Source organism: Vigna radiata, chromosome 9 (genome assembly GCF_000741045.1).
Source record: "Vigna radiata var. radiata cultivar VC1973A chromosome 9, Vradiata_ver6, whole genome shotgun sequence".
NCBI lineage: Eukaryota > Viridiplantae > Streptophyta > Magnoliopsida > Fabales > Fabaceae > Vigna > Vigna radiata.
The window spans coordinates 4,942,889-4,956,523 of NC_028359.1; the positions used below are offsets into that span (position 1 = coordinate 4,942,889).

Genomic DNA, 13,635 nt, shown 5'->3' on the forward strand with positions numbered 1-13,635 from the left:
GCAGAAAACCCTGGGAGTGGAAGTCAGGTGTCACGCTGGAATTGGCCAAACCGTCTGGATGGGAGGTAGTATATAAGGTGAGAAAGAAGACCTGACGCCACTTTTGCATGCAACCTTCTTCTTCTTCCTCAAACTCAGTTTTCTAGAAATCTCAAACTCTCCTCCTTCTCTCTAAAACCTCCCTACCTTCTCTCTAGAATTCTAACCCTTTTACTGTTCCGATCACCCTTCAGATCACACCTGAAGACTTCTGGTGGCCTCCTCTCTCACTTAATCCGTCCGGTTTTCAGGCTTCAGTGGACTTTGGGAAACTTAGAACAATTGTTCTACCAACCTACCTTAGACATTTTAGCTGGAATTAGAGGTAAGGGAAGCTTATAAAGTTTAATTTATGATTTTCTGTATGGTTGAAAGTATGTCTGATTTAATGCATGTTGATATCTAAAGTACATGGTTTGATTGTTTATGATTTGAATATGGTATGTGTGGTATGATAAGTATGAAATATGAATTCTGTATTAATAAGAATATGTATGAAACTTAGAGGAAATGTGAATCTGAGATCGAAGGTCATCAGGACCGTTCGGTCTTCCCTGTTCCGTTCGGTCAATTATGACTGATCGGCCTAGTATAGTTACTAAAACTAAATTGGTTTCCTTTAAGTGTTTCTTTGATAGCTATTTAAGAATGCTGGTCATAAACCAAGCGTTCGGTCTTACAAGTGTTCAGTATTAGGCTGGCACTTGACATTTGAAATTTACAATCTGATGTCCCTTTTGAAACCGTCCGATCACTTAATGACCGAATGGTCTAGTGAGACCCTATTTATTGAAACGTCCGGTTTAATTGATTAATGCCTTTTCACTCTTTTAAAGAATTTATTCTTTATTAATTCGTTCGGTCTGATAAGTGCTTGGTCATAGACCAACCTTTGACCATTTCAATTCTTAGTTTATGATATTATTGTCAAACCGTTCGGATGACTGTCACTTATAGTAAATCCCTGAACTACGACCTCATTCTTTATCTAATCATCCTATCTACCCTTGACTTACTCCTGTGATTCAATCTTACCTTTGATATGACCGTCCGGTCAACTACTTGGATTCTTGATACTCATTAAACCCTTTTGATTTAAACCGTTCGGTTATTATTGGTTATGATTCGGTATTGGGTTCTAGGTACTCCTCTCAATACCCTAACAGTTTGGAAGTAATAATGAACATTGGTTGAATTTGACTAAGTAAAAGAATTCCACTGGCGGAATGACTCATGAATTGGTATTGATTGGTAAAGTATGAATGTGGGAATGACTCAGGTGTTGTCCTTGTTCCTGATATTCCGTGAGGACGCTTTCTCAGGTAGAGAGAGGTCACTCATGCGTGGGAATGGCAGGAGGTCCGCGGTTATATGAGTAGATAACCGTTTGAGGGCTAACCTCGGGTGGCAGCTGATCAGAGAGACAGTTACTACACCACACCGGGTGCTAGGGACGACCGAGCTACATGTTCATACGTCCAGACAGTGTCTTAGTGGTCGGTCTTAAAATTGATGAACTTAGGATGTATGTGTGGTATTTGTGTGTATAACATGTTGAATTGGTTCTGTTTATTTGTTTACATGTATGATTTGAGAATTATTAATTAAATTTACATAAGCTTACCCTTATTCTTTATGTCTTTGCCTATGTTGTCGTTCGGTATCCGACCGTTCGGTCATTCTTTCATATGCAATGATCATCCTTTTTGGGTGTGAGCAGAGGATAACTTAGAAGTTACCTTGGAAGCTGCTTTGGAGGACACTTTGGAAGATGCAGTAGAAGTCGTGCCCGAGAGTTATGTAGGACCGTCCGGTCCTTAGTGTAGTTGTTTTCCTTCGTTCTATATTTTTTGTAGATGCCGTGTATAGGAACCTTTTGATGATTGACCGTTCGGTTAATGAAAACGGTCTAAGACCGTTCGGTCTAACTTGTAAATATTGTACTTAATCAAACCATTGTGCAGTTTTAAATTAAATGCTATCCTCCTACTTCTTTCACCTCTCGGTTTATTCACTACTGTTCTCCTTTATTGTTATGTTAACTCCTGAAAATGAATTATAGCGTTGGTTATATTTATTGGGATGTTACACATAAGACTGTCAAGATTAAATTGGACCATAACTTATAGTTAAAAAAAATGAAGTATATTATTATATAAACAGTTCGAATAGTTGAATTATAATTTTGTTTAACAAAGTTAATTCTATTTGTACATTTTGCCCACTTTATTTGCAACAATACCTGCAAGCACAATTTCTATAATGCAATCACAATTTAGAATACCATGTAAACTAACTAATTAATCAACTTAATTTTTGTCAATTTAAAATCTTTATGTTCAGAGGGTTATACCAAAGAATCAGAAACATTGGAAGTTCGATATCGATTAGATAATGTCAATTTAAAATATATAATTTAAAATATACATGTGAGTATAAGTCTATTCTTACAAATCCGTTTGATAAAATTGAGTTAGACTTAAAGTCTATTTTCTGATATGGTATAAGAGTTGAATTAGAGTTTATCCTAATGAGATTTGTGTTTTCTTATTCTATTATCAAGTCATTATCAGACCATCCATTAATGTCTAGTCTTACGATCAGGATGTATATATCTCGACGTAAGGGCATCTTGAAAATCGTCTATTGATTAAAGATAAAACTGATTTAGAATATATATATATATATATATATATATATATATATATATATATATATATATATATATATATATTGATTCATGTTAGAATGAGATGTCTGTTGTTTTTATTTTTTATGTTTATTAGTGTCAGAAGGCGTGGGTAGGTGAATGAATAATGCACTAACAAGGGTTTTAGAATAAATTAGACGTCTAATAATTTTGACGTGCAGTTAGCAAAATTTTGCATCCCTTGTGACCGCCAATGATTTTTTTCTCTTTTTAACACTTTCTGATTAAGATCCTTGTTATTTTCCAGAAATTTATCATTAAGATCCCTCATATCATTACTTAAATCATCACTGTCATCATTATCATCAAGTGGAATCCCTAACTTGTTCAGATCTAGTTTATGCCAAAGGTCATCCAAGATTAAAAGGGTGTTTCCTTTTTCTTTCTTCAACCTCCTCCGTAGACAATCAGCTCTCACATTTTCACCTTCCCCTTCCAATTGCAATCCAAACACGTAAGCAATTTCTTCCTGGATGCTTTGCAGATTGGGATTAGCTGTTATTTCTACTTTAACCACCACGTTAAACAACTTCTTGTCTTTAGCTATCCTTGCAATTTCTTTGATTAAAGCGGTCTTACCCACACCACCTTCCCCATACAATCCAATCATTCTCACACTTGAATTTTCAAGTTCTCTCATTACTTTTTCCATTGTGGATTTTGTAGAACCAAATTGTTCAAAGCCAGAATTAGACAATGTGGCATCATTAGATGTTACATTTTCCTTATAGGAAATTTCATCTAACCCAGGAGACTCATTAATTAGCTTTTTAACACCCACTTCCATCTTCTTTGCTTTTCTTCCTAACCTGTGTCTATTCCACAAGTATGGAAAAACATAACAACTAAGTGATCGAGCTCTTTCATGGCCATCATCGTTCTCAAACTCCTCCACTGTAATATTAATTTCACTCACTTTTCGATTCCATTCAGTAACCTTAGCTTCAATGTGTTTTAGATTTTTATCAGCCTCATCACATTGATGATCTATCTTGTCATTTTCATTTTCAAGATCCTTAACACTATCCTTAAGTTCATCAACACTTTGCTTATAACGGACAATGTAAGTCATGTGTCGAACACTGTGTCTCCATACAAAACTAATCACTTCTACTACAACTTTAGACCAACCCATCTTAAAGCCTGGTTATCTTCTACAAGGTGGGACTACATCCTTTTATCAACAAAAACGTAATGGAAACATATAATCAGTAACTAAAGAAAAAAGAAAGATAACATTTAATAAATATCAAAATCATTTATATATGTGTTAAATTTTTTAGATAATTTATATCTGTATTAAATTATTCTAGTTGCACTAACATATTTTATCTTATTATTCGTTGTTTGTCTAACTACTATATGTTATATATGAATTGTGGAAGTATCGAGAAACAAAATAACAAGCACAGTGAGACTACTTCATGTAGAAAGTGTGAACTGCATATGTACATATTTCTTTGTATATTATGGATTTCCTCTTATTTTCTTTAATGGTAATTGTTACACTTCAATAACTTTTCAGCCCATAAGAATGAATTATATTTTTAAGTATGAATTGTACCGTCGATGGACACACAAAAGTACACACGGATACATTGGTGGAACAGCAGTAGACCTATATACTATTAATGATATAAATACAAAAAATAATTAATTTAAATGTGATTTGTATCAGAGAAAAATATGTTCTAATTGTTTCTTATATAAAAAGGTATTATATTTTAAAAACTCGTTATCTTTTATTTTCTATAGCAGATTTTAAAAATGTATCTTAGAAAACATATTTCGTAAAACAAATTTAACATATTTTTTTTTCTTCTTAAAATTAAGATTTAATTATAAAAAATATTGTATTAATTTTGATACATTAAATTTTAATAAAAATTAATAAAATTTTGAGCAATAACTAATAATTAATAAGAAATTCATTTAGAGGAAGTACGTGGAGAATGAGTTTCCACCCATAATATATATAAACGATAACACAGTTAAAATAAACTGCTCATTATAACGGTAGAAACTTTCCTTAAGAAGATAGGTTACAAAGAACATCAATTATTCTCAATTTGGCAAGTGCAAGTCTTTGAAAGTGAGAAAGGGTATTGAGAGCATGCAATAAAGTCCTTTAAGAGACTAAAAATTAGGGTGTTAGCTTCCTCCACCTTCCCCATTTGTTCCCTCCACTTCCCCCTTCCTCTTTTTATCTTTCTATTTTTCTATTATCCTTGTAAAAGTTTATATTAGAATTAAAATTTTATAAGATTTTTAAAATCTTTATAATACAATTTAGCCAAACATATTTTAACTAAATTTCTTATGTTTGATTCACCTTTAATAAAATAGCAATAGCAATAGTCAGATAAAACGATGCAATTAAAAAAGAAACCAAAATTTTAAAAATCTTAATTGAAAAAGATATAGTGTAATTTAGTGAAATAATTAAGTGAATTAAGGAGGTAATTAAATTTAATCCTAGATGAGTGAAGAACAGAATAATTACATATTTAAAAAGATTTGGTGTGAGAGCGGAAGAAGAACAGAGAAAGGATTGCAATGGAGTCAGAGCAAAGCAAAGCAGAAACAGAGATGCTCCTTCTTCCCTATTCTTCATCTCCTCTCCAATCCAACAATGCTACAAACCCAAACCCAAAGCCAAGGCCAAAGCATTTCGTAAAAAGTCAAATTCCAGATTCAATCCTCAACGATCCGCTTCTCAACGCCGCCATCTCCGTCCTCCCCTCCAACTACAACTTCGAGATTCACAAGTCCGTTTGGCGCGTGCTCTCCTCGGGCGCCAAGCGTGTCGCCCTCCAGTTTCCCGAGGGCCTCCTTATATACTCTTTTTCCCTCTTTGCCGCCGTTACCCATTGCTACATCCTCGGCGACGTAACCTACGGAGCCTGCTGCGTCGACGACTTCGCCGCCGTCGCCCTCGGTGCCGACCTCCTCATCCACTACCGACACAACTGCCTCGTCCCCATCGACGCCACTACGATCCCCTGCCTCTACGTTTTCGTCGATATCAAAATTGACGTCCCCTACTTCCTCGACACCGTCAGGTTGAACCTTGAATCCCGTCCCCAAACACTCGTTGTTGCTGGGACAATTCAATTCGCCTCAGCGATTCGCACTGCGAAGCCCCAATTGGAGGAGTTAGGGTTTTGGTTCCTCAGTCGAAGCCGCTCTCCGCGGGTGAGGTTCTGGGTTGCACCGCTTGGTTGTGGCGAATTCGCTTGGTTGTGGCGTTGGTGAAAGCGTTTTGGTGTTTGTGGCGGATGGAAGGTTTCATTTGTCGCACATCCGTGTGGGACTAAAAAAATTAAAAAAAAAATATTAGGCCTGGATCCATTTGCCCTGACACGGATGTGCGGCATCCGTTCTGCATGAGCGGTTTTCGTCTTTTTGCATAGACACGCAGCGACAAGCACACAGCAGCGACAAACACACAGCAGGTAGAAGAAGGAAGATTTGCACAAGTAAAACGAATCACCACGTACAGGAAGAGACACCGCACCACGAATAGTAATAACACACCGCACCCCACCACCACTCAGAACAAAAGTGAAGTTTGGATTACTGAGAGAAAACAGTGTGAAGGATGAAGGAAGTGGGAAGAAGAGGAGAGTAAAAGTGAATATATAGAATTTGGTAAATAACGTTAAAAATGTAAAAAGGTTAAAAAGGTGAAAAAAAAAATATTTTTGTAATTGAAAAAAATTTAGAAAAAGATGGGGAGGTAAAAAGAGTAAATGGGGGAGATGGAGCGAACAACTCCCTAAAAATTATCATTGACACCTCCAAAAGCCATCAAAGAGATGGTATTATTACTTGAACGAGATTAGACTCTAGCCTAAATTATAATTTACATGGATAATTTTATTTTGAAGTCTTTGTTTATAATTGGATGAGAGAAATCTCATTAAAAGATTTTGAAAGTTTGTTCAAAAAGGAACTTGAGCATTCAGATTTTCTCACGTTCATCCATGGTAGATTTCTTCATCCTTTTTCTCTTACTATAATAACAAACTCTCTCATCATTAATTATTTTAGTATTAAACATCAGTATTATGCATCTTGTTAATGTACACTAGTACCAAATATGTCAATTATGACATCTTTCAACATTGGTTTATTGGGAACCATTGACGCAATGTCATTTTCCAGTATTAAATTATTATTATCATTTAGGACTTTTGATCAACATATTCAAAATAATCATTAATTGTTGTAAGTTGTCTTTTAAACTTATCTGTGTATATGTTCCTTTCTCATTTTCTTCTCTCGTAATTCGCACAATGTTCTTTGCTCTCTTTCTTTTCCCTTTGTATCTTTCCATCACAATCCCCATTTCTTTTCCATTTGCTCTCGTAATTTGAATAAGAGCGAATGCAAAATCAAACAGGACATGCAGAATATCTTGTCAAAAAAGAAATATATCCATTTTTATACATTATTTTAATTAATTAGTTTAACATATATTTTTAAAAGTCAATTACAAATTATGTATAAATATTTATCACTTATGCTCAATAAAAGATATCAGTTTCCCTTTCATTCTTTTGTCTCTTATACGTTAAAACCCATCAATTGGTATCATAGCAAAAAGGATCTTATGGGATCTATGATACAACGTTTATTACTGTTTCTATACCTGTATTTGATGGACAAAACTATCAAATGTGGGCTGTCAAAATGGAAGCATATCTAGAACAAGACTACGAAGTGGCTCCCTTGCCAGATAATCCTACGATTCTCAAATGAAAATTCATAAAGCAAGCAGGCTTCGAAAGTCCAAAGCCAAATCAATTTTGTTCACAGCTGTATCTCCAGTCATTTTCAACAGAATAATGACGTTGAAAACGACACATGAAATCTGGAAGTTTTTGAAGGAAGAGTATGAAGGCAATGTGAGAGTCAAAGGAATGCAAGCTTTGAATCTAGTTTGAGAACTTGAGATGCAGAGGATGAAAGATTCAGAGACAATCAAAGATTATGCGGACAAGCTTCTCGGCATTGTAAACAAAACACGTCTTCTAGGCACTGAGATTCCTGATTCTCGAATTGTTCAAAAAATACTTGTAACAATTCCAGAAAGATATGAAGCCACATTAACTTCCTTGGAGAGCTCAAAAGATCTTTCTACTATTACCTTAGCAGAACTTTTGGCAGCACTTCAGGCTCCAGAACAAAGAAGACTCATGATAGAAGAAGGTCATATTGAAGGGGCTTTGGTAGCTAAATTGCTGGAAAAAAAAAAGGTCAGGATGTTTCAGCCACAAAAATGATAACAAATCCTCTAATGTTTTTCCATCATGTCCTTTTTGTAAGAAAAATAATCATCCACATACAAAGTGTTGGTGGAGACCAGATGTGAAATGCCATAAATGTGGACAATTAGGGCATGTGGAGAAAATATGCAAGTCATCAGAAAAAACAAGAGAATGTACAAGTTGCGGTTGAAGAGGGTGAAGAAGGAGAACTTTTTGTTGTTTCTTGCTTTGCTACTGCAAGATCAACAAAAAGTTGGTTAATTGATAGGGGTTGCACGAACCACATGACTTACGATCAAGAATTATTCAAAGATCTTGATGCAACCTACAACACAAGTGTCAGAATTGGAAACAGAGCAAAAATAGCAATGAAGGGTAAAGGAACCATCACGATCAAAGGTTGCACAGGTATTAATTACTGATGTTCTATAGGTTCCTGAAATTGATCAAAACTTGTTGAGTGTTGGCCAACTTCTAGAGAAAGCATATAAAGTTCTATTTGAAGATAAAGGCTACATGATTAAAGATTTAGATAATAAAGAATTATTCAGAGTTCAAATGAAAGGCAAGAGCTTTGTCTTGAATTTGATTGATAAAGAGCAATTTGTTGTGCACAAGGTTGAAGATAATATGTACAAAGGCTGCCTGAATTTGAAGAGGAATCACTTGTATGCGCAACTTTGAAATATGGAAAACAAACGAGGTTGCCTTTTCCAAAAGACAAATCTTGGAGAGTAACAAACAAGCTGCACTTATTACGAATGTCGGAGGACCTAAAAGAACTTCATCTCTGAATGGCAAGAAAGTAAAGCTAGTGGGTGTTAAAGTTGGTGAAAGTCAAATTAAACTAGAAAAATTAGAGGAAGAAAAGCATCCTAAGACAACTCTTACCGAAACAAAAGCTGAAATTGCGGAGCAACAAAGGAATACTGAAAAGGTGAAAGACACTCACAACTCAGAGTTAGATGTAGTTCTTGAAAAGATAAAGAAACCAGAAGTGATCGAGAATTCCAAAAGTGGAGGAACTTTAGATGATACGGTTAAGGATGAAAAAACTTAAAGTATGTTGACTTTGAGTCAAGTAGGAGTATTGAAATTTTGTGACTCAAACAACATGTGATTGAAAGAGTTAAAGCGATTAAATAAAAATATATTCCTCTCTTATTTCTTTGGAGGATTAATAGGAGGATTTTATACATTATTTTAATTAATTAATTTAGTATATATTTTTGAAAGTTAGTTACAAATTATGTAATATAAATATTTATTGTTTATGTTCAATAAAAGATATCAGTTTTCTTTTTATTCTTTTGTCTCTTATACGTTAAAATCCAACAATAGTAAAATGTATACTTAGATGCTTTGAAGTTGCCTCTGTTTTAAGGTTAACTTTATCAAAAAGTAAAATAGGTGGGTTGAGCGTTAAGGACTTTAAATTGAAAAGGTATTCATAAATCTTGTGATGTACAATTATGAATATCCCATTCTTATATTTTTAGGTTTGCCTATGGCTGGAAATCCTAGGAAAAAGGATTTCTGGCGGAATGTGCTCTCCAAAATTAGGAAAAGATTATCAAGATGGAAAGGCATATTCTTATCTTTAACAGGAAGAATAGATCTTATAAAATCAGTTATAACATCCCTACCATTAGATTACCTACCAATCTTTAAAGCACCAACTACCGTAGCCAAAGAAATTTATGGGGGTGGGGACATGACTTAGAAAGATAGTCTGAATGAAATGGGAGCTTATGCAAAATGAAAGATTAGGGTGGGCTTGGAATTAAAGACATTAAACTCTTCAATACAACTCTAATAGGTAAATGGAAGTGGAGATTGGGAACAAAAGTAGAAGTTCTATGGATGGAAATTTTAGAGTCTAAGTATAGGTATTGCTGGAATTTAAATGGTAGAACTAATCCCAAGTATGAATCATGGTGGTGGAGGGACTTACGAAAGATATGTGGGGAAGGTGGAGAAGGAAGTTGATGAGAATATTAGTTGGAAAATAGGCTCAGGCTCAAGGATAAGGTTTTGGGAAGACAAATGGATTGGAAATACTCCACTCATGTATAGATACCCTAGACTATACTCAAATGCAAAACTAAAGCAAGCTACATTAGGAGAAGTCAGGTGAATGGATACAAAATAGGTGGGAATGGATAATAGAATGAGGGCGAGAATGGTTTGAATGAGAAAAATCTCAAGTCATAACACTAATGTGACACTTAACACAAAATACATTAAACTTTCAAAAGGAGATCGAGTGGCTATGGAAAGATGAAGAGATGGAACAATACTCTATAAAATTAGCATATAAAAAAGCTTCGAAAACACTTGCATAACAGAAGATTTTAAACTTTATAGTTTATTTGGAAAGTGAAGGCTTTACCTTCAACTCAATATTTAACATGGAGNGTATTTTTAAATCCTATTGTTGCAACCAAAGAAAATCTAAGAAAAAGGAGAGTATTGATGCATGAATCCAACAACATGCATAGAATCCTTAGCCTAATAATCAAGCATAGAAGGTAAGTGGATAGAGGAAAAAACCCAGCCTGGTAAGGGTGTGGTGCAAAGTAGTTTGAATGGTAGTAGGTTACAGGCTTGCTAGAAATTGTACCAATTGAGTGTAAACGTAACGTAATATGTAATGGGTGTCAGTTATTGTTCACACTGAAATTGAAAGAAGTTTGGATCAAGTAATTGAAAAAATAAGTTAACTCTCTAGGAGCCAAATATAGATTGAAAACATTTTTCAAACTTTTCATGAGAGGTGATCAAATGGTTAAGGGTGATCTTTTCATGGTGAAAAAGGTTTCAATATGTTTTTTCAAGTTACTTGTAAAAGTTAATAAAAAAGNTAGTACAAATGTGATAGATGAGATACTGTATAACTTTTATATTGACTCACCTTAATATTGAGTTAAGATTAGTTATTAAGATTAATTATTGATTTGATCATCTGATTTCTTTTAAATTAGTTCAATTTATTCCCTTTATATTTTTTTATTTGATTTAGTCATCTTATTTTTTAAAANGATTCAATTTATTTCCTTTTATTTTGATTGAGTAAATGTCGTTTAAATAGNGATGATTTATCATTGTGAAATGAAGAAGTGGCAAAAATGTTAAATTTGGAAAGCAATTGGAGAAGAAAAAACATAATTTGTGTTTAATATCCTTTTAGGAGAGAAAATATGATGTTCTCCAATCCATAAAGGTTGTATTGCACCGTTTTTACATAGTGAGTTATGTCAAAGGGTAATTTGTCTTCATTTTGTTGATTTAATTCTTGAGAGATGCAAAATTAGAGCTTTTCCTTTTATAGTGATGGTTATTGGCAATTCAGTGGAGCACTCACTTCTAACTGTGGAGATTTTGTTAGGTTGAGAATTACTAAAACTATTAAGAATGATGACAAACACTTTTGGGGTTACAATATTAGACTTATGGAATTTTTTGTTATGATTAGTTTTTATTGTTGTGGTTTGCATCTCACTACAAGGTCATGTTTTCTTCTCATTATTGTAAATATTAAAGTGGAAGTGAAGCTTTGATTNAGTATAATTATTTTAAATGGTGCACCGAAGATGATGTTGACAAAAGACATGTTACTTTTATAAGGTAAAAAGTGAAAAAATATAATCTAGGAAAAGAAATTAACATTTTCATAAAAGTGAGTGATGTTGTTAATAGAATTGCTTTGTTTGTTTGGTGTTCTTCATATCACTGTAGTCTTTTTGTTCATGAAAATTTCATGATTAGGTGTATTTTATAAGTTATGTAGATTAGGTGTTCACATATGGACATTGAGTTGTATTATCTAATGTTGTAAAATAAATGAAAAATTTCAATTATTGAAAAATTCGAGTTATTGAAATATGCTAATATATTGTGTATTAATTTTTCTGTTATTTGAAATATGAATATAACAGTGGGAATGTATCAGATATTAATTCATAACATAATATTATATGAACACTACTAAAGTTTTACATCACAAAAATATTATACTTCAAAGTTTCACTAATGATTGTAACTATTTTTTCCCCGTCACCTCTAACTTATATATATATACACATTGATATAAAGTATTTTTTGGTTGAGATAGATAATCATCTTATAATCAATAAACAAATTAAAAAAAGAAGAAGTTGAAATTGGGAAAATACGACCAAAGCAGTGGGTTTGTTTTGGGTAGGTGAAATTTTTTAATATAATGTTTTAACTTTTAAAAAAAAGTAATCTAAATGAATAGACTCCTTCTTTTCTATTTGTATATTAATAGGTAAAAAATCTATAGAATATGTATTCTTTTTCATTTGAATTACGATATTTAACTTTTCTAACATCATCGTCATTATCATTTTATTATTATTATTATTATATTATTGTTATATTAATATTGATTTGGTTTGATAATAAAAATAATTTTTCTATTTATTAGATGTTAAAATGATTTAATATTCTATTTTATGTTTAATATTATACTTCAAAATATGAAATGATAAAATGATTATTATTATTTCATATAAACTAAATTTTACACTAACCGGCATTATAATTCAGCTAAAAACAGGTTGTNTTATTTGAGCAATGGATCCATTAAAAGAAATATATAGGGTATAAGTGGTAATATAAAAACCTAACCTTGAGTGTGAGACAAAGTAAGAATAAGAAAGCTGTTATTGATGACCATCTACCGTTCCATTTTCCATTTCTTTTCCCTTTTTGTGTTTTCTTTCCCTTTCTGAATATTCCTGTCCTTTAGAACTGCTGCTGCTGCTGTGTAAAAGTTAATGATTTGAGCAATGGATCCATTGAAAGAGGTGAAGTAAGAGTAGTGTGAACGATCTAACCTTGAGTATTAGAAAGACTGAGAATAAGAAACCTTTGATTCATCACCATCAACCATTTTCCATTTCTTTTCTCCTTTATACGTCTCTGCTCCACCCTTGCATTCTCTTTCTCTTACTCAATATTCCCCTCCTTTACAACTTACTGCTGCTTACACTTCAAACATCCAAAAAATTCTAAGCAATAGTCGGTATATTATAGATCGATGGATTGATATATATAAAAGCTACAAAACAGGTCTGTTATTGGAATTCGATTACCTTAACTTGTGATTTGCCTTTAGTAGCCACTGTTTCCAAGTCGTGAGACCGAGCAATACTGCAAGAGAAGCATATGAGAAAGACGAGAAAATATTTTGGTTTTGCGTAAATAATTAGTTATTTAGAACAAGAAATGAGGAAGATGATTAAGACAGAGAGAAACCTGAACTTCAAATGGAAAGAAAGTATCAAGTTATCATCAGTGTTTACTTCACCACACAGTCAGAGACTCTGAATAAACCTTTAAAGAGAGCACTGAGAATGGTAGATAAATAACACTACACTATCCTTCAAAATATACCAAATGCATTTAAAATTTTTCAAAATGATATTTTAACACCATTTTTTTTTACATCAATTTGACACTGCACACGTATTAAAATGTGGTTGGAGATTTCAAATTAAAAAGAAAAACTTTGGTTTTCTCTTCCAAATATGTCCTTGTGTCAGTTTTTTTAATTTGAAATCATTCAACCACATTTTGACACGTTTA

General features: G+C 33.1%; 1 long non-coding RNA gene and 1 pseudogene across 2 annotated transcripts; one reads left to right on the forward strand and one right to left on the reverse strand.

Annotated features, from left to right (window-relative positions):
- Window positions 1–3,833: 3,833 nt before the first annotated feature.
- LOC111242502 lies at window positions 3,834–13,416 on the reverse strand. 2 transcript variants are annotated; one of them, XR_002669591.1, is made up of 5 exons: window positions 13,306–13,416; window positions 13,143–13,200; window positions 12,885–13,038; window positions 12,676–12,810; window positions 3,834–3,923 (listed from the first exon to the last, which is right to left on the reverse strand). It is a non-coding gene; the product is annotated as an uncharacterized LOC111242502 (long non-coding RNA). The 2 variants fall into 2 exon arrangements; XR_002669592.1 differs by lacking the exon at window positions 3,834–3,923 and adding an exon at window positions 8,222–8,256.
- On the forward strand, window positions 5,179–6,372 carry LOC106773184 (annotated as a pseudogene).
- Window positions 13,417–13,635: the final 219 nt, after the last annotated feature.